At 40.1% G+C, this 21526-nt stretch overlaps 1 protein-coding gene across 7 annotated transcripts in view; it reads right to left on the bottom strand.

Moving 5' to 3' along the window:
- Positions 1 to 18070, bottom strand: part of TRMT9B (tRNA methyltransferase 9B (putative)) — a 42906-nt gene extending 24836 nt beyond the window's left edge. For 4 of the 7 annotated variants that reach the window (XM_039846490.1, XM_039846494.1, XM_039846493.1 and 1 more), the window contains exon 1: positions 17045 to 17911. The gene's annotated coding sequence lies outside the window, so the exon portion shown is untranslated. The other 3 variants (XM_039846488.1, XM_039846489.1, XM_039846491.1) reach the window with 3 other exon arrangements.
- Positions 18071 to 21526: the final 3456 nt, after the last annotated feature.

Genomic DNA, 21526 nt, shown 5'->3' with positions numbered 1-21526 from the left:
AGTGTGGTTTCCATTTACATGATTGGACACTATTACTACCATATTTTTGCACTACTGTGCAAAAAAAATGAAAACAAGAAAGAATTCCATGTCGATATCCTGCTATAGTTGTTTATTGTCTGTCTCTCCCAAATAATTTGTAAGTACTATGAAATCGGGTGTTTTTGGTTCATTTGGGACTTTGTACATCCGGGACTTTGAACATAGCCTGGAATATAGCAGGTGCCTCATCATCTTCATTGGATAAATGAAGAGAAAATATTCAATTAAAAAATAAAACACAAAAAAATAATTTTGGTTATGAAAATATGCTTGTAATATGTAAAAGTTATAACCACATGCAAACATACTGAGGGGGAAATAAATAGCTGAACTTTGCAAAATTCTCTTTCTAAAATTATTAGTGATGTCCATTCTCTGCTTTTCTTCCCCCATTTTCTTGTTTAATAATTTTTTCAGCGGGAGCTTCTCCAGTATTTTTCTTGCACATTAGAGCATGTTATCCATAAGATAGTCATTCAGTGTGATATTGTGATTTATAATAAAAACTATATTTGGTCCTTGTCCACTATTCCTGGCATATAGCTCCTAAAACCCTTGTAATTTCCTGTATAAGAGCCACAGAGGTATCTTCTGTTATAATGTTGTTTTTCCCCCAGTTCCTGAAATAGCTCCAGAGCATAAAGGTGAAATGAGTGTCTTTTGTTATTAACAAATAACAAGCTCCTTTCTATAACACCTGAGATTATGTGCACAAGGAGACCTTTGGAAAGCCCCTAATCATGGGGCTAGTTGCCAGGGGAACCAACCTCATGATTAGAACGTTGGACTGACAAGTCCATCCCCAGACCTCCAGAGAGAAAAGGGCTGGAGGTTAAATCTTTGACAGGGAACTCGGCAGACAGGGCACATCAAAGGGAGGCGGGAATAAAACCAATGATTTAATCAACCCTGCCTCCATAAAACCCCAAAAAGATGGGGTTTGGAGAGGTTCCATGCTGACGGACAGGAATGCATCCACCTGTGAGGAGGGTGGTGCACCTCAAACTCCAACGGGGCAGAAGCTTGGGACCTGGGAGAGGTCCAGACCTTGTCCAGTGCATCTCTTACATCTGGCTATTCCTCAGTTCTATCTTTTAAAAATAAGCCAGTAATCTCATAAGTAAAATGTTTTCCTGAGTTCTGTGAGCTGCTTTAGAAACTTAATCAAATCCAAGGAGGGGGGGTCATGAGAACACACGATCAGTCAGAAGGTCAGCAGATTGGTTAGAAGCACAGGCGATATAACCTGGATTTTGTACTGGCAACTAAAATGAGGTAGAGGGCAATCTTGTGGGACTGAGCCCTTTAACCTGTGGAATCTGTTGCTACCTCCAGGTGGATAGTGTCAGATATGAGTTAAACTGTGGGACATCCAGCTGGTGCCGCAGAATTGCCTGATGTGCTGAAAATCCCCACACATCTGGTGACCAGAAGTGTCAGAAGTGAAGTAGCGATAATTGAGAGTAGATAAGACACACAAGATTATGTTTATCCTTTATATTCAATAAATAAAATACACAATTTGAAAATTGAAATGCTAATAAAATATATTAAACCTCACAAATAAAACTGAAATAGCAGAACTCAGAGCATTTTACTGTGATCAAAAAATACTGTTTACTGGGAGAAAAACATCTAGGTCCAGGTCTGTTACTGGCAGTGTGACCTTGGGCAAGTCACTTAGCTTCTCCGAGACTCTGTTACTTTCTCTTAGGTATAAAAAAAGTGCCCTTGCTCTTTTAAGACTCTGATTTTCATATAGAAATGTGCTTTAACATTCCTAAAACACAACATAACTTTCAAGCACTGACAGCTCATACTAGAATTGAATTTCTTCTTATCACAGTCCCCATCACATTACTACTCCAACTGAGTGACTGGAAAAGAGTGAGGTGACTGACAGTAAGCAGTTCAGTAAAAAGCTATGGTACCAATTCTTATTTTCGGTTGCAAATGAAATTATACTTATCTGTGGCTAATACTTTTAAACTTGGCTGGATATTTTTAAGACTCTAATCTGTGGCACAGTATACTCTTGATAGCTGCGCTAAATGTCTAACACATTGGAATACAAAGCTCAGAAAAGACCAGGTCAGGGCAACCAACTCTTCTCTTTCACTGACATCTAAAGACACAGCAGTATTGTGCGGTGAGAAAAGATAGCCCAGAAGGGTCAAAGTGAGACCCGAACAACAGAGCACAGGCTGACTGGGAAGAAGACCTGCACCCAAGGCAAAGCCGTGACTGAACTGGAAGAATTGTACAACATGAAGAGGAGGGCACTTGCCATAAACTTTCTCTCTTTATTCTCATGTGTGATGGAGAATACGGCGTAATCGAAAGGTCAATCAAATACTACTTTAGAAATAAAGAGAACAGAGGGAAAACAGGTTTACAGATCTCAGAACCAACAGTTCAAGGGCAGTGAAAGAACAGACTGCTCTGTTTAGAAATAAGAGATGTCTGCAAAGTTAACAGAGTAAATTGGTTTGGTTTTTTTTTTTTTTGATTGTTGTCATACAATTTTGTTCACAAAAGTAAAATATAGTATGTGTGTATACGTATGTATATATGTATGTGTATATATAAATGCATGTGTGTATATATATGTGTACATATATATGTGTAAGAAAATGTAGTTTTCTTACCTAGAAGAAAACCGAGTAGTGCTGGAATTATCACCAGAAAATCATTAGAGGGAAAAGATGTTCAGTATCAATAAGGGAGCCTAGGATCTCAAATACCTCTCTTTCTCTCCCCCTGCCCCCATGTCCCTGTGTGTGTGTGTGTGTGTGTGTGTGTGTGTGTAAAAGTGCTGGCAGGTAATTTATTATTTATGTGTAAATAACACAAAAAAGAGGAAGGTGGGTTTACAAGCCTATGTGAGCACAACCACCTGAGAGCCCAAGAGGGCTCTGGGTAAAACCAACAGAGGGAGGACTTTGGCTTTACATAGGATGTACATAGGAGTATGCCTCTGTGACGACTTCTAAGTACTGCAGATTTGTCACTTCTCTCTTGACGCTGGCCAGACCAGGCCAGTGTGGCTAATAGAAAGCATGTTGTAGGTCCATCACGCCTCGGCTCTTCTAGTAATTCACCAAGATTGTTAAATTGGAAAATACCTACTGGGAGAGGTGAAGGTGTGCTTCTGGGGCCTTCTGTGAGCACCTGGGGTCACCTTTTGGGCTGCCTGTCCTTACCATCTTGAGGACTGGTCCCTCCCAGAAGGGGCAGCTGAACATGCACTCAATGTGGGCATCAGCTCGAACCCTGAAACGTCACTAAGAGTCCTCTTAACCTGACTGCAGTCCATAAAAATTCAGGCCTCAGATTAGGGAGCATGGAGAGACTTCGGTAATTAATTAGAAGCTATGGTAGTGCTTTATGAAAAATAAATCAGAAACTGCTAAAGGATCAATGTTTGTTTATAAAAGACAACTCTTCTTTTACAGTCATTCTAAAGAGAAAAGCCTGTGTGGCTTTCAAGACTAAAGGAACAGAAGTCAGAAAGGTCTGCCCACTCTGGTGCCCCTCCTGACCTCATCCTCATCAAACAGGCCACATCCTGGCAAAGTCACACATTTCTGCAGACCTTAATAGTCCCTTAGAATGTATGTCTTTTGTGATTTGGGTAGCATCTGATCTAAAATAGAAATTTGTCGATATCGTTGTCTTTTTTCAGAAGCTGTATTACAAGATCCTTCAGCCTGTGCAATGACAATGGCAAAATCAAACTTGGAACGATGTTTCGGAACAAATTCAAAATCTGTTACTAGCTTAGTTTTAGCTCCCACTTTCATATTGACAATCCCTATACGGTATAAAGACAATGTTCTGAAAACGTACTTAACACTCTTCTGGCATTCTAAGTGGATTAGTGATTGTAATTCTACTATGGGAGTGACAGTTTCCATGCTTACTTAATGAGAAAAATTGAAAGCTCAGGAGGTTTTGCCTTCCCTAGAAATTACCGATGTTAAAGAGCCACTTTAATTAGAAAAGATTCACTTAGGTATAGTGCATTAATGGAGGAAAGTTAAAAATAATCTAAATGGAGAGGGCCTGAGTTGGTCAAATGCTAGAGAAAAAGTCGTTGTAACGTCAGCTCTATCACAAGAAAAACCTGCAGGGTGAGCATAGCGTAGCTGCCACTGTCCCTGTGACTTCATTGTCGTCCCATGAGGTTCAGTATTTGTGTGGAAGTGAAGTGGTAGGGTGGAGGAGGAATTAAGAATATGACTTGGAAGCTCTAAGGTCCTGAGGGCAAGTCCTAGTTCTGCCACTGTCTAATCAGCAGTCCCTAACCTTTTTGGCACCAGAATCTAATGCCTGATGATCTGAGGTGGCGCTGAGGCAGGTGATGCCAGCGCTGGGGAGCGGATGCAAATACAAATGAAGCTTTGCTCGGTTACCCGCCGCTCACCTCCTGCTGTGCGGTCCGGTTCCTAACAGGCCACAGACCATTTACTGGTCCGCAGCCTGGGGGTTGGAGACTCCTGGTCCAGTCTCATCATGGAACATGTCTGTTCCTAAAACCTAACGTTAAATTATGTGAAACGGGTTGTTATTAAAAGTGGTCTAAATTTTGAGTTCAATGTTAGATGAGTTTTTATCTGTGCTAGTATTTAGTTTAACTGACCAGATTCCAGGGCTCTAAGAATCTTCAGATGATCATTTCAGAGAGAAAATACAGGCCATGATTTTCCAGGACCCTAGAGATAAGCAGTGTTTGAACATGAAACCCAGAGAACATTTCTGCTTCCCAATACAATTTTTGTGTACTATAAAAAGAAGTTTAGTTTTACACTACCAAGAATTTTATGACCTATACTTCCCCTATCTCTGAAATGGAGTAGCGTTCATACTGATCCTGTTTAGATTGTAAAATTGCCTTTGGATTATAATCTTATAATGTAAAAATTGAAAGGCTCACTGTAAAATGTAAACACAATAACAAAAGTATTGGAAATTCTATCTTTTTGCTCCTCTGATCTGGGGAAATGAGGCCATTAGCCCTTTGCCTCGTACCTCCCCACTGTGCCCAACTCCTGAATAAACAGCTTAGCCCATCTTTAGGGGGTAAGTCCTCTGGTCACGTGCCCTAGAAGCCAGACTGATCTCTGAGTCTCCACCATGTTCACATTCGGTTGGTTGATGGTATTAGTGTGTGTCATTAGTCTCAGAAGTCCTGTGCTAAATAAATAGGTACTAAAGTCAAATTTTAGACCAATTTTAATAAAAACCCATGTCACATAATTTAAGGTTAGAAATAGCTGTGGTTGATCCTTTTCAGTATCTAGGTATTATTTATTTTAATCACTTTTATGGAAATTTCTCTAACATATACCACCTACTTTTTAAGTAGTCTACAAATAACGCATTTTTATTGATAACATTGGAGCTAATTATGACAAATATGATAGAGCAGCAACATTCACCAAGGTTTAACGGAGTGTCTGCATCTACACTAAGCAACACTAAGTTTTGAGTACTTAACTATTTCTCAGCCCTGCCCTGCTGTTGGCAGTCACTTCTCACTCTGTCTCCTCTTCTATTTTCAAATTTTCTGCTTTTGGTTGGCTTTGGGCTTAAAAGAAATCAGACAACTAAATCTTTTAGAATCCTACCTAAAATATGGCGGGGGGAAAGACGACTTTCAGATCATGAGAGGGGTCAGCTTTGGATGAACCAGTTTGGTGAGATCTGTATCGACCACTCTCAGGCCTTCTTGGTTCTGAGTCTTGATCTAGATGCTAGAAAAGGCTCGATGCACCTGTGACCTCCTGCTAAGTCACTGGGCACTGGCCCTCTGTTTTTTAACCTTTTGCTTTTTAACCAGAGCTTCGTGACGCCAACTCCTTGCTGTGTGTTCACTTCAGTGCTACTTTTGTTTCATTTATACTGAGCTTCTAATAGCTGGGATCCTGTAGTTCCTTCCATTGTCTGCAGCAACCCATACCTGCTTAATACCTATGAAAACCAATGCAGGGGTAGGGTTTGATTGTTTACATCATGCGCAGAACTTTCAATTCTAAGTGCCACGATTATGAAAGCTGCACAGAAGTAGGAAATACACCAGTTGAAAGAATGGTCTAATTTGCAGGCAGCTTGCACTGTATTTTATAAGAATATGCTTGACATTTTAAGCTTTCCTGTGGCAGTAAATTGTACTTCTCCTAGCAGCAGGAGTTATTAAGTCTGTGCCCAGAATAAACCAGACTGTTTTGGAAAGTTCAATTTTTTCAGTTTTCAGACTCCATTTTATGACTGTGTTTGTTTCTTCTGAGATAAGCCTATAAGGATACACAGCCTATTATTTCTAATTTAAAACTATAAATACCATTTTTAACCTTTTAAGTGTTTCATCATAAGCTACTTTAAAAAAATTAAATAAGAGTTCTGAGGCTAAATTAAAAAGTCAGAAAGAATTAAGACAAAAGACTTAACTTGAAGCTCCTATGCAAGATGAAAATACATCTTGGTGCTGGTTTGTTAAGATTAAGACTGTTAAGAATACGATACTTAATGGAATCTAGGATACCATCTTCATGAGCTGAATGTTTGTGTCTTCCCCCCAAATTCCTATATTGAAGCTCTGACCTTCACTGTGACTTTATTTCGAGATAGGACCCATAAGGAGTAATTAAGGTTAAATGAACTCATAAGGGTGGGGCCCTGATTCAACGGGATTAACGTCCTTATAAGAAGAGACCCCAGAGAGCTCTCTCTCCACGTGCACGCTGAGGGCAGGACACGTGAGGACAGTGTGAGAAGGTGGCCATCTGCAAGCTGAGAAGCGGACTATCACTGGAAACGAGATCAGCTGACCCCTTGATTTGGGATTTCCAGCCTCTAGAACTATAAGAAAATAAATTTCTATCGTTCCAGCCACCTGGCCTGTGTGTGGTCTTTTTTTAGGGCAGCCTGTGCTGATTAAGATACCAACTATTTTGTAATACGCACAATTATTTTACTAAGAAAGTCAATGATATGCCATCAACTGTGAGATGCACCTGATTTTTCAGTGATGCTGAAACATGAAATGTTAAAAAGGATGAATATAAATTTTTGAAAAACAGTTTTTATATTACAAAAAATAACTCATATGACAATAATGACCTGAGGTTTTCAAAGTAGCTGCTCTTTACTAAGGCCAATACTCTACTTCAATCATCAGATCTTTGTTGTACGGCCTCCTAAACTGTTAAAATATAAGAAGGTGAACAGCTCATGCATGAACAGAGTCAAACATGGGAAAATAGATAGAAACCCAAAACTTTTACTGGGAACTTAGTCCAATTTCCCCTGAAAGCCTGAGATATTGACAAATATATTGACAAAGAGTGCCTTATCAGGCTAACTCTGCTCCTACTTCACTAAGAAAATGTATATTTCTTCAATTTCCTTCCTTCTGACCCAAAAGCTTGTACATCTCTTTTGTTTCAGAATTATCAGAGTCAAAGGCTACCGTCTCTCCTCTCTTGATCTCATCTTTTCTGGGACATTAGTGTATCCTTTCTCTTTCCATCTTTAGTCTTTCTTCCAATGGCCTCGGCTCCTCAGCCAGTTCCTTCTCCTCAAATAGAAACACAAAACCACATACAAATACAAGCCATTCCAAGACCTTGCTTCTGCCTTCAAGCTATAGCCTCCTCCTCTTTCTTTCATTTACAAGAGGTGTCTATAAGGCTTGCCTACTTCCTCCCTCGTTCTCCTCTCTACCCACTATGGCTTGGCTGCTATATGACCCCACTCTATCTCATGAGTCTCTTGGATTTTCCTGACACATGCTTCTATCACTAAGATTTATAGCAACATCGCCCTTGAGGAAAACTATGATTGAATTCCACAGGATGATCATTTTGCTGGCACCTCTGGGACTGATGATTAGCACTTGGACTGGAATGTACTCTTTCTGAAGCCGCTGACCGTTCGGCCAGCAAAAAGCCTGAAACAACTTGCGTTCTGCTCAAGTGAAGGATTTGTGACGCTTAGAAAAGCATGAGGAAGGTGGATGCAGAGTGCAAGGCTGACAGAGAATAGCATCATGCTGAGGTGGTGGGGCCAGGAAATTATCAGCTGTGCGTGAAATGATGTTTAAGCTCTAAGTTACAGTCAGTGAAAACTAACGCCACTGATGTCACTTACAAATACTTGAGAGCCAATCAGTAAAGAAAAGAAAACTTTATAATTAATTTCTTAAGGACTAAGGACCAGAATCCATGTATATTAATTCTACAAGCCCAGAGGTCTACCATGTCACAACGCAATTTAGTTTTAATAAACAAGTCCAGGGAAACAGGAGTTACTGTCACAGCTTTTTCTAAAGTAGCTGCTACACAAAATATTCGATAACCTGTATAAACGCTTTATAGATTACTAATTACATGTAAAAAAATTCATGTCAAAATAGAACACAATTTTTTCTCCATTTTTTATTATTCAATTATTCTTTAATTTCCTGTTTGAATGGATCCATCATAAAACATAGAGTACTGGGAATAATAAAACACCAAACTATGTAGTTAGAAGTTTATAACCTGACAATTGAGTCCACAGGGCATAACTTGCTTCCAGCATAGAGACCTGCAGTGTTAAGTTCACCTGCTTTTAGTTGCATGAGTGATAGGATTTCTAACAGCTTCTGTTTTTTTTTTAAGATTCAGTACCATTCTAAAGTGGTATACAATACATAAATCCATCAGTTTCTTGCCAGAATATGTCATCTTAATGAGAATAAAAAGTTTCTGTATGCACATACTGCCAGTACATTTCCAAAGGCCCAAATTTTAACAAGTAGAATAGACAAATTATCAGACAAAAGATCATAAATTACTTTGGCTGGGAAAAAATCTTTTAAAATATCTGGCTCAACATTCTGCTTGCAGGTTTCTATGTATACCACATACATATGAGTGTGCACGTGTATGTATACAGCTTTTTTAAGGGAATGGTGTATGGTCTAGCCCATCTTTCCATGGTCAGGTAGTAACTAAACATTCTTTGCTAGCAAAACAAGAAGAGCTAGGTCTGCATTTCTGCCAACTCAGTGCAAAGCCTCAAGAGCTTCCTACGTGGAGAATCCAGTCAGTGTCTGCAGTAGGGAAAATGAATGGTAGGTTACAGGGCCTTGATGATGGATAGCTTTGCAGCTTCTGGGACCGGCATTTTCTCTGGTTTCAGGCTTTTCAGGGGATCTTGTGGGCCCTGGCCTAAGCCCTAAACCAACATGGAACTGGTTGGCAGGGAAGTATGTCATCTGCTCAGAAGTCTTAAGTACATCTTCCTCAACTGCTAAGAGCTTGGATGACATAGTAAGTAAAATAAGTCAGTCATAAAAGGACAAATATGTACGACTCCACTAATACAAAGTATCCAGAGTAGTCAAATTCATAGAGACAAGAAGTAGAATGGTGGTTGCCAGGAGCTGGAGCGAGAGGTAAAAGGGTAGTTATTATTTATCAGGTACAATTTCATCTTTGCAGATGATAAAAGCTCTGGAGATGAATGATGATGATGGTTGTGAATGTACTTAATGCCACTGCACTGTACACTTAAAAAAGGCTAAAATATTAAGTTTTATGTTATGTATATGTTACCAAAAATTTTAAAAACTCAATATTGCAGTTAATGCAATAATGCTACACAACTAGCATTATTAATCTTAAGTGACCCCAAGTCCTGGTTTGCTGAAGCAGTCCTCATTTGTGCTTCTTTCCCCATGGCAATAATTAACAGGGCCCCTTTCATGCTCAAAAGTGTCCCAGACAGAACAATAAATCACATGGTCACACTAGATGCGTTTCATAATTATATAAATCAGTGCATGGCCATCTGCATTTGCAAAGATCTTAACATTTGGAATGTGCCTACATTTTCTCAAATTACTCTAATTCTATGTCCTGTAGAATGTTAGGGGCTCGGATTTTTTTTTTTTTTAACTTAAAACAACATGCATTTATTAGCTCAAAACTCTGTAGGTCAGAAGTTTGGTACAACATAGCTGGGGTTTCTGCTCAAGGTGTGACAGGGCTGAAACCAAGATATTGCCCAGCCTGAGCTAGATGAGCTGTGACCTAGAACCTCTGAGGGAAAATTTGCTTCCAAGCTCATTCTTGTAATTGAATTCAATTTCTCGTGGCCATGGGAATGAAGTTCTTGAATGGGAATGGGCTCTGCCTTTCCTTGCTGCCACCCTTAACATTTTTTAAAGACTACTGATTACTTTCTGAACATTAACTTAAAACAGTTCTCTTTTCTTACAAAGTCGTTATTTCTTTAAACACTAAAACCGTCTAACTTTCGACAAGCTCAAGTAATTATTTCTTTGGGTTAAAGGGAACTGATAAAAGATATAGTCCTAGACAGTTGCCATTTTTTGCCTCTCCTGTCTGCCTTTCTGTTGTTGTTTAAATATCAGCAGATATTCTTTGAAGTCAGATATATGTTTGTTTCAATTAACTCCACCCATTGCTATGTCACAGTACCTTTTCTTTGAAAAAGCCATGTTCTCCATACTTGTGATATAAGTTCCATATTACCATAACATTTTACCGCTATCTCCCTTAGACCACCAGCCCTCAACGGCAGAGCCATACATCTTTAGCATCTTGCGCTTATCCCAGTACAACAGAGGTTCTTAATATCCACTTCTTGAGTCAATGAATAAACATATCATTCAATAATTGTCAATATTCTGGCTTGATTCTCCTCAAATTTTGCTTTAAAAAATTAAACAAAAAAAACTCGTGCTCTCTCTGCTCACCTGCCTGCTTCAACTTGGCACGTCAATGATCTAACCAAGGAGTGACTTCAGATTGGGATGTTCTTTTGATTCACAATACACTTGGCAAATCACAAGATCATTTTGATTTCCAATCCATAAAAGAAGTTTTTGTGTCCTCCAACTTAATCTTCCACTAAGCTCAAAGAGCTGAAGACAAAATTCATCACTCTTATAATCTAGAGGGAGGAAAATCAAGGTTTTTTTTCTCAAATGTTTACTTGATTATGAATGGAAGAAAAATTGCGCCGGAGATGGGAGAGAAGCTAGCATGGGTGCAGTCATTAGTGTGTTACCATAATATAAAAAGATTAACATTAATTACTTCCTCTTACAATTAATCAAATAATATAATGTTAGATTCAAGCGGTTCTGTCCTGAGAGTACACTGTAAGTGAGGTTTCAGAACAACAACAGCCTGGTTGGGGCTCAAGATGAAAAACAGTTAATTTGTCTTAAAGTTGCATTTACAGAGCAACAGCAGTATTGTTGTTTTGATGTGTTTATTTTTGTTGGTTTGGTGTAGAGTGGCTAAACTCTTGGTGTCATCACTGGACCCAAAGAACATATTCATATCATAGTGTCATTTACCCACTATTAATGTGTTAAGTGTAATTAAATTAAATTATAATTAAGTTAAATTAAATGTATGACGTATAATGTATTAAATGTAATTCTGCATTTAAATGCTTTCGTCATCTACCACAAAAGATATCTGAATGGAGCCTTACCTTTGTAGATGTAAAAATCAATTAAAAATATATGTGTAACAGACTGACAGATTCACTGAGTAACTCCATTTGTTTCAGCCACTCTTCTTTCATTTCCCAGCTCTATTTATCAGAGGCAAATATAAAATGATTTCATTCAGTAATCGAGATTAATTCCTCGATGTGGTAATATAATTTCTAAGTGAAAATAAATGATAATTGATGACTTAGCAATAAGAGAGATCCAGTCATATCTACTTTAATCGTTTTCAAAACAGAAATCTGACAAGTGCAAGGGTATAAAATAAGTGATTGGAGTAAATTCAAGCATACTCCTATTTTTGATCTCAAATAAACAGGTCATTTCTATCTTTGCAATCCTTTAAAAAAGCACCATTAAAATTATAGAGCAGAAAAGATTTGGTAGAAAGATAGATACACAGGTAATGAAAGAACCAGCCTGCCAGGAGTTATTATTTCTCTGACCAAACCCTGTTGCATTCTTCTTTTGTATTGTAATTCATTAAATGGGTAGGTTATCTGGGACTCTGGTAGGGAGGACCATTTGAAAAATCATTTTCCTGATATTTTACTTTGAGTACTAAACTGAAACAAAGGAATATTACTTCACATTCAAGTAGAACCACATGCTGAGGCAGACACTTGGTAATTTTTAGTTATTTATTTGCTTGATGCTTTCTCCAGCAATTTCAACTGTAATGACTATAATACCCATCTGTTTGAAATGGAAATTGGATCTTTTCTTGATTCTTACCAGATATCATCTACTTGCTTTGAAAGTCTAGTTAAGTCTCTAGTTAAATGTTACACACGATGAAGTATCACTCAGCATTCATTCCAGTCTCCTTCAACTGTGTATTCTCCTATCTCTGAGGCTGGAAAGCTACAAAGTACATTTCCCAGACTCTCTTGCAGCTAGGGTTCTGGGCTCAGATTAGGTTCTGCCAGTGAAATGACATGGATGAGAAGCAAGGTGGAGGGTATCCAAGGAAGATGTTTGCTAGCTTGTTTTTATTTTTGGTAGCAGTGTTTAGTCACTAGCTTCCTGGAGGGAGAGGCACTTTACAACAGTTTCTCTGATCACTGGAACACAGCTCAAACAGTGTGCTCTTGAGGTCAGCAGCTCAGGTGGTGGCTCTGATTCTCAGCCTCCAGACTGTGACAACGATGGCAGCAGCCCTGGAAGCCAATTCAGTGTCCTGTCTAGGAGTCCTCCCTTGGGCTCAGCCTGGATTCTCTCCTCTCCTTTACGTTGCACCGTCCCTTCCAACCTTCTTGTGAGTACCTAACTCCCATATTAAACCTCTTTCTGCTTAGAGTAGCTAGGATGGTTTCTAGACTAGATTAAAATAGGAGTGTGCTTGAATTTGCTCCAATCACTTATTTCATACCCTGGCACTTGTCAGATATCTGTTTTGAAAACGATTAAAGTAGATATGGCTGGATCTCTCTTATTGCTAAGTCATCAATTGTCATTTATTTTCACTTAGAAATTATATTACCACATTGAGGAATTAATCTCGATTACTGAATGAAATCATTTTATATTTGCCTCTGATAAATAGAGCTGGGAAATGAAAGAAGAGTGGCTGAAACAAATGGAGTTACTCAATGAATCTGTCAGTCTGTTACATATATATTTATCAGCAACCTGACTGATACAAGAAGGAGAAGGGATGGATGAGAGTATTCAATGCACAAGACAGCAGGTAATGTCTGGGGAAAAAGTCAAAACGGAAAAGGCTTGTGTCCATCTGTCATATATGGTTATGCCTTAAGGAACAGGAAGGTCACGGACCGTACTATCCAGAACTACCCGAACCAGTGCCATCACTCCTTCGGGCCTAGGTTGAGGCCAAAGCATAATTACAAAAGCTGAGAAATAATAATGGAGACCCCAGGATAGAGAGAGAGAGAGAAAAAAAAAACATTAAAGAAAAAATGACAAAGAGGGGCAAGAGGAAGGAAAAAGAAGGAAAGGGTGAAAGGAACAGGGAATAACAAAGCGAATACAACCACGCAGATGGTGAACAGGATCATGCACCAGACTGCTCACATGACCCTGCCTGGATAGTCCTGGAGAGCAATCCACCAAGGGTGATTGCTGCTTCCTGTCACTGCCCTGCTGGACACATATTGTAGAGCTCAGGGGTTTTCAACTACGGACTCAGGAAGTAAATCAGTCCCTACAGCTCTTAAATAGACACACAAGAGTCAAACTGGATAAACATATTTATTTTGTATACTTCCAGTTATCCTATAGATAGCCTATATATATATTATATATATATGATGTGTATGGTAGCTGAAAATACACAAAATATGTATTTTAAACAAAAATCTGTTAGATTAAAAAATTTAATGCAAATGATTTTAAAGTCACACAACTAGTAATGCAAAGAGCTGACAAACTAGTCAATTTTGGTAAACACTGGTCTAAATTCTGACCAGCTAAAAACGATTGTAAATATCCTTTTCATAATTCAATAGAGTAGTATGAAAAGAAAGTCTAAGGTAGGCCGTTTACAAGGGAATTAAGAGTTCCACCGAGACTGTAATCCTTAACATAAAATAAAAGAAAATGTGCGTCACTGCCCCGCCCTACCGTTCCAGCCTCATTCACACATTGCCCCCCTCTTCAAAGGTACTGTTCTCTCCACAGTCCTCCCTATCAACATACATGGGCAGTGCATGCAAAGTCCCTGCAGGTGCTGTTCACTTGGCATTAAACATTCTTCCTTCCCCAAGGACCTTCCGTCACAACCCCGGTATCACTTCCTTAAGCAGGTATTTCTCCCTCCACATGTCAAATTCCCCGTTTCTGCCCTTGACATTTCCTGCATAGTACAGTTATACTGACATGGTACAGTTATAATAACAGGTTTATCTATGTATTACCAGCAGACCTGTGTTCTCTGAGGAGTCAGGTCTGTTTGTCTTGCTGTTGCATCCTGAAGGCTTCGCATGGTGCCTTAGGTGCCTTGACAATGCTGAACAATTGAAAAACTGAATGAATGTTATTGCTGCTTCATCCCCGAAGTCCAAATACTCCATTTCTAAATATAATGACAGATGCTCATTACCTTTTTAACTGTCCAGGGGAAAGTGAAGAATTACTAGGATTTTATGAGGGCCATACTTCTCATGGCATTAACAGAAATCGCTTAATCGAATGTTCATATTTGATTCTAGAATCTCCTCCCTCCTTCTATTATCTCATCATTATCTCCAAAGACACTACAGGTAAGCCTAAAACTTGTCTAAGGTGGAGATGCATGTTTGACTGTGTAAGCCTCTTACTCCCAAAGGCCACTGACTACTAAAAGTCTAGTGCATACAATTCTGTAGACTATAAGAGCATAATAAATATACGATGACAGGAGAATGATCCATTTTTTTGTTAATTATTCGGCAACCCCTCTGCAGCCCCCTAGAGATGATACTTAAGTCAACAAGTTTCTCTTTCTTACAAGACTGGCCACAATGTGCTGACAGCGTATTGAGCATTTTACACCAACTATGCCATTTGCTCCTCACAACCACCTTGGGAAGTATCATTATCCCCATTTCATAGACTAGGAAATGGCTGAGCTGGGATTCACTCGAGGTGATGGAGTGCAAACTCTAAATTCCTTTCCTTGCACGGGTAGAAGTTTCTTTTGGTGGGAAGTAAGGACCTGAATGAATGATGTCAGCTCCCTTTTGGAGACCTCTTAGCCAGAGGTCTATGCTATGTTTTCTCTCATGACATCAAGAGAAGAGAATCACAAAAGCGGAAGGACATTCTACTGGTCATTTAGCGTCTCGATATTTTCAGCTCTACCAGAGACCAAACTGTGCTAGAATTAGGCTTGATTGGTTTACTTCAGTGTGTCCTTAAATAAATCCCCAATATCTTAAAACTTTCATGCCAGTCTTCTCAGAACACTTCCTAATTTATCTACAAGTAAAAATACAAGACGGCACCGACAAGTGCTGACAGCCTCATCGCAACAATGCATTATACCAGGGGCTAAATTATGAGAGCTTCACCCAATTCCGAATTAAAATACAAATCGGAACATCAACACACAGTAAACACAGGATTTAGGTGCATTTTTTCAGCATTGAGATCCTGTATCTTTCCAAGCTTGTCCGACCCTTTCTGCCTTCTTCCAAGCAGCGATTGCGCTTGCATCATAATGTGTTTCAGATTTTGGAAACTAGCTCTCTAAAAGGCGCGTATGAATTCTTTACAATGGAAATGCATATAAGTATTCACATATACACCTATCGGAAATACTGTAAACATTAATACCTTCACAGTCCTCTTAATCCCCAGTAAGATTTGGTTTTAGAAGATACACACAGAGATTTAAGATTGATTTGGGACAGACTCCCTACCCCTCCATTGTAAGGCAGAGTTAACCATGCAGAGAGCATTTTCGGTTTCATATCCCTCAGGTAAGTAAAATTTTATTAAAACCTTTGAACTGCCCTGGTGCTTTAACTATATTAAAACACACACACACACACACGCACGCATTCGCGCACACACACACACACACACACAATTTCCAAAGAACATCATTACAGTAATAGAATTTTTCTAGAAATACGGTTTCTTTTGAATTAAGAGAACAGTCTACAGAGTACCCTTTTCAGATCTGACCAAATGCATTAATTAAAGCAGCAGCTCTCTCAGTTTCCTTAGTGAGGAGATGCTTTCCAACTTGCCAACATCTCCTTTAGAAGAAGTTGTATGCAATCTATGGCAATCATGGTGTCACTTTCGTTCTTCTCAAAAGATCTTCCCCTCTGAGCTACCCCAAAGCTTCCCCTGCCAAGTGTGAGTCCTTTACACTGCATTTTCAGCCAGGCGTCAAGGACAGAAAAACCTACAGTCCCTCCCTGCGTTAAATTTCAAAACGAATTAACCATTTATTAGCCAGCAACGTCCAAGGATTCAGTAGGATTATGAGTCACATTAATAATAGTACTTTTATCCCTTGAAACAAGGGGTTAAATGTCAATCATTACCTGTAATATTGCCAATAACCTTAACCTCAAAATGATATATTCTAGCTCTCTGCCCACATAAAACGTTCCATGAACATTTAAATGCATGCACACCAACCAATATGTACATGTTTACAGCCTTACCCTCTTCCCACATAAAGCATTGCATGCTTATGAATATTATCACAAAGAACCCAGGTAATACAAATATATATATATATATATGAATATATATATATTCATATAGCAAACATTATATAAATCCTACCATCCTGTTTTGATATTTTTTTAAACTATATTTTTGTCGTTCGCTTTGACTATTTCAGTAAGTTCTTTCAGATCAACTAAAAATATATTCTGACAAACTTCTACCTTCAAGTTATCCCTTAGTTCACCGCCTCCCACTAGTTAAAAATCAGTTCCCAAAAGATAGCTTCTAAAGGGAAAGACAGACATGTATTCAATGAAAATACAAATTCATTTTCACCTTTAAGACACTGAATATGTCCCCTGCAGCTCCCAGTTCTGATTTATCCGGTGTACATCTGAAGCACATTCCGCAGTCCCTTAATGCATGGCAGGCTCGCCTGTTTCGATCACGTCTAAGTTTTCAAGGTAAACAGGTCACCCTCGGCGACTAGAATGACAGAAGAAGCGCAGGAACTCACCCAGGAGGTCAGATCCCAGTCGCGAGCGCGCGCTCGCTAGGCGACCTGTCGCGCCCTCTCCTCCCAGTCGGCAGAGGGAGGGCAGGCGTAGAACCAGCAGAACTAGGCTGGATAAGAGGCTTCCCGCCGGTCCGCTCTGCAGACCATTGTTAGAGCCATGGTCGCCGCGCTTTCGGCACAGTATGGGGGCGGGAAGCGCCACCGAACTGAATAGTTGCAATGCTCTTCCGGAGCCGGGGAGAAAAAGCTGCTTTTGCATCAGAGCCAGGGGCTGTACCAGGTGTAACTTCCATCCTTTGACCTATTTTAGAGTGTGAGAATGAACGCAATTGGAAAAAATAGACGGAGGGCGCGAGAGGCAGAGGGGCGCCGGGGGCGCGCGTGCCCGAGGAGGAGCGCGCGTGCGCCCGGGAGCGTATCTGGGCTTCCAAAGAGAAGTTACAGCCAGGCCCCCGGAGGCCTCCTGGGCCGTGGCTGGTCTGGCAGAGCTGGTAGGGTGGCCCCTCCGCAAGCTCCTCCTCCCGCCTTGGCCCGGCTCTGGCTTCGCCCGCCCTTCTCCAGGCGCGCCCCGCGCGGGAAGCGCTGCTCCTGGGGCTCGGGGGCCTTCTACAACAGCTAGGCGACAGCCCGCGGGCCCCGGAGCGCGGTTCTCCACCCCCATCGACATCCCCGCCTCCCTGACCCGCCCTCACCTCTCCCGAGGCGGTGCTAGGGCTCGGGCAGTCGGGAGACCGAGGTCCACGGCGCCTCCGGGCCGGGAGGGCGGACAGCCTCGGAGGGGTGGCAGGCGTGGAGCGGAGCCCGGGGAGTGTCGCCTCCCTGCTTAGTCTGCTGGAACGCCCCGCCCAAACGTGCTGGGAAAGTGAGGCTCTGCTGCGGGATGGGGGTGACCTTCCTGCCTCCTCCCCGCACTTCTCGTCTGTCCTTGCTGGCGTGGCCCGTCCTACTTGGGAGAGGACGCCAAGACGAGTACACCACACCTGACCCGCCCGGAGCGAGACAACGCCGTACCTGGGGTGACAACAACGTGACGCTTTAGCGCATCTATTCTCATTTGATCCTTGCAACCACGTACTTCAAGAGAATTGTCCCTACCGGTATATGAAATAACCGAACACAAGAAGGGTTAAGTCCGAGGTGCCATTGCTTCGACTTCAGAACTTTCACTAAAACAGGCTACTTAATCTGTTAAAAGAGTTTTGCAATACTAGCCCCATCTATAAGGAAGGATAGAACTTAGAAGGTTCTACCTAAAATTGGACGTAGATAACCTCCCCCGCCCCCGCCCCGCACACACATACACTACGTCTGTAACAGTAGAGTTAACTACTTTCTGCCAGGTCCTTAGCGTGATAATCTTCAACCTCTGTTATTAAACTCAATAATCATCAGGGGCCTGTGTACTTTAAAAGATACTAGTGCCCGATATTGAAAAATTAGCATGTTTAGTAATTCCTGCCCTTTGTGTATGAGGTTGATACTCCTGAGGTCCATGGGGTGGGAGGACTTCATGTTGAGTTGTTTTTCTAGACATGGTTTTTTGTGGGGACCCAACTGTAACTATGTCTCAAATAGACACTGGTGTATATAAGGTATACTAAGTGGGGGTGGAGATCAGCATCGATTGTGATTCTGGAATCCTTTTCTAGTGCCACAGTATATTGGTATGGGGGAGAACCTTTGCTTGGGCATTTTTATTTCCATGACCAAGATAATCAAGTAGACATTTCCTTTTTTTCTATAAATGTCTCTTTTTTGCATTTAAAAAGAAAAACAAAAACGTCATGAGCCTGGTTTTACATGTTCTTCTGGAGCTGAATGGCAGCCCACAGAAGTGCCACTGCTCATTTTTTCCATTCAGTAGAGCTACAACAACCATATGTCCTTGGTTGCAGGATACATACTGGATACTGTGATGTTCCCTGCCCTCTTCTAACAGTACAATAGGAGAAAAAGCATACCTAAATCGGTATAGTATAGTGCCTGGTACAGAGTAGGTATCTAATACATACTTGTGAATGGAATCTCAACAGAATGTGATAAATATGAAAGTAGCTTGGTTTAAATTTGGCAGGAAAACATTAGGGAAATCAGTTATAGGTGAGATGGTCAGGGAAGGCATCCCGGAGGTGGTGACAGGAGCCAGATTTTGATACAGGGAATTGGCTAAGGAGTGGAAGTGAGAAAGTATGTTTGCTATGTTTTCAGGGTATGCAGAGGCAGAGGTTCTTAACTTTTTGTAGGTAATAGCTGGTGTGAGAATCTGATAGGAGCTTTGAAATTCTCCTGTGAAATTCTCCTGTGAAATGTGAAAATATGTGCATACATTTTCTGAGATTTCACAGACTGGTTAAAACGGATCTGTGGTATCTCTAGAGGTTTGTGAGCTTGAGTTACCATTTCTTTGTTTGGGGGCGGGGAAAAAATAAAGAGATTATTCTCTTTGAGACCATCAGAGGAGGCATTTCCATGGCCACTAACAGAATTCAGGTAATGGCTGAGAGAATGGAAAGAAAAGTGTTATAAGGAAAATTTGTCCACTTGGAAGCATAGCACTTTCTTGTTGAAGCTGGACCTTTTAACACTTATGTTCTTTTTGTACGTGAGGATTTCACTTTCATTTCTCAGAAAAAGTGGAGAAGACAGATAAAATATGCCTCTCGAACACTGGCAGTTGCTGATACTAAGTAGGTATATGGGGAGGGTGTTGTATTTTTATCTCTTTATTTGTGAATGTTGACAATTTTCATGAAAATTTTTTAAAAAATTTTTACTCTCAGGTAGACATAACTGATTCTATAACATTTCTTAGCTTGTTAGAATAGAAATTTTGTATTAAAAAAAGGAAAAAAGGAAATTATGGGTATGCCACTGATGCCACCCATAAGATTATTATTAATAAGTGGAGTCTATATAGAAACAGTAGATTTTTTCTTGTAGCTAATTATGAAGTGTGTTAACAATGGCCTCAACCACTGAACATTGAACAAGTGTTCTGCTTTTTCTAAACTTACACCTGGCTTCATTTTAGTTTGCTCAGTTAAATGCCTTTATTAGTACATATGTATTTCTATATTACATAATATAATATGTATTATGCAATAATATAGTATATAATATAGAAACATGTTATATCATATTTATATATTATTATATATGATTATTATGTTGCTTAGTCAACTCAGTTCCTTTATTGGTTAACTCTCTATGTCTCTTAAGGAGCAGATTGCAGGCCTGCTCCCTTCTAAGAGATGCAGTGACTGCTTCCTTACACATAGGATGCCAAACTTTCCATCATGTGACTAATTCAACCAAGGATCCATGTCCATCTGAAGGAGCTGTCTAGTTTGTCCTGTGGCCTATAAGGCATCAGCTGGCAGAACGCTGCCAGATAGGCATGTGCTATATTAGACAGGAAAGATGACTCAGTCAGATTTTTTCCCAAGTATCTTACAGGCAAGGCCTGGATTTGAACCTAGGCAGTGAGTGTTCCAGAACCTGTGTTCTTAACCACTCTGTTCACTGCTGCAGGAGAAACAGAGTTAAACTGAGCCACATGCATGACCATATCATACTGTAGGAGCGATGGATGACTTGACGACAGAGGAGCTCACCCTACAGTATTACCTGTGGCTGCTGTGTTTCTTTGTTGATCTTCCAGCACCTTCTGAGTTGCTTATGGCTGTGGAGACTATTGCTTGTTCTTTCTTACTTCCTAGTGTAGTTGCTTAATATGTAATATTAATATAGGTAACATATTTCTTCTCTTTATCACCTGAATAAACACAATCGTATGATTAACATACTGATTACCTATAACACTGCCATGACAGCAAATAGAGCTATAATTATCCTGTCCAAGGTTCTATCCTTTTAGTGATCTTCTTTCCTCTTAATGAAACAGAAGAGATACCTTCTTTAGAGATGTTATCTGAAAATAAATTTCTACAAATCAACTCACACTTTCCCATATTTATTTTACTGCTTTTTTAGTAAAATAAACATTTTCTGCAAAAAAATAATATTTTCCCTCTGAACTATTATGAAAATTATATTCATGATTTAGCAGTTATTATTTTTAACCATTTATTTAATGGAAATATGGAAGAAAAATATAATCAATAAATAAAACCAAATCATTTCATGTCCCTTATGTTTGAGGTCTATTACTCATTTTCCTTTGCTTGTTAAATACCACAAATCCCATAGAAGAGGATACAGCGCCCCTCACAGCCTGGCCCCAACCTACCACTGTGGGCCCTAGGGACATCCTAAGACTTCTCCAGCTTATGCAGCCATAA

This window comes from Pteropus medius, unplaced genomic scaffold, assembly GCF_902729225.1.
Source record: "Pteropus medius unplaced genomic scaffold, Ma_sr-lr_union100, whole genome shotgun sequence".
Taxonomy (NCBI): Eukaryota; Metazoa; Chordata; class Mammalia; order Chiroptera; family Pteropodidae; genus Pteropus; species Pteropus medius.
This window is presented reverse-complemented; position numbering and strand designations above follow the sequence as displayed.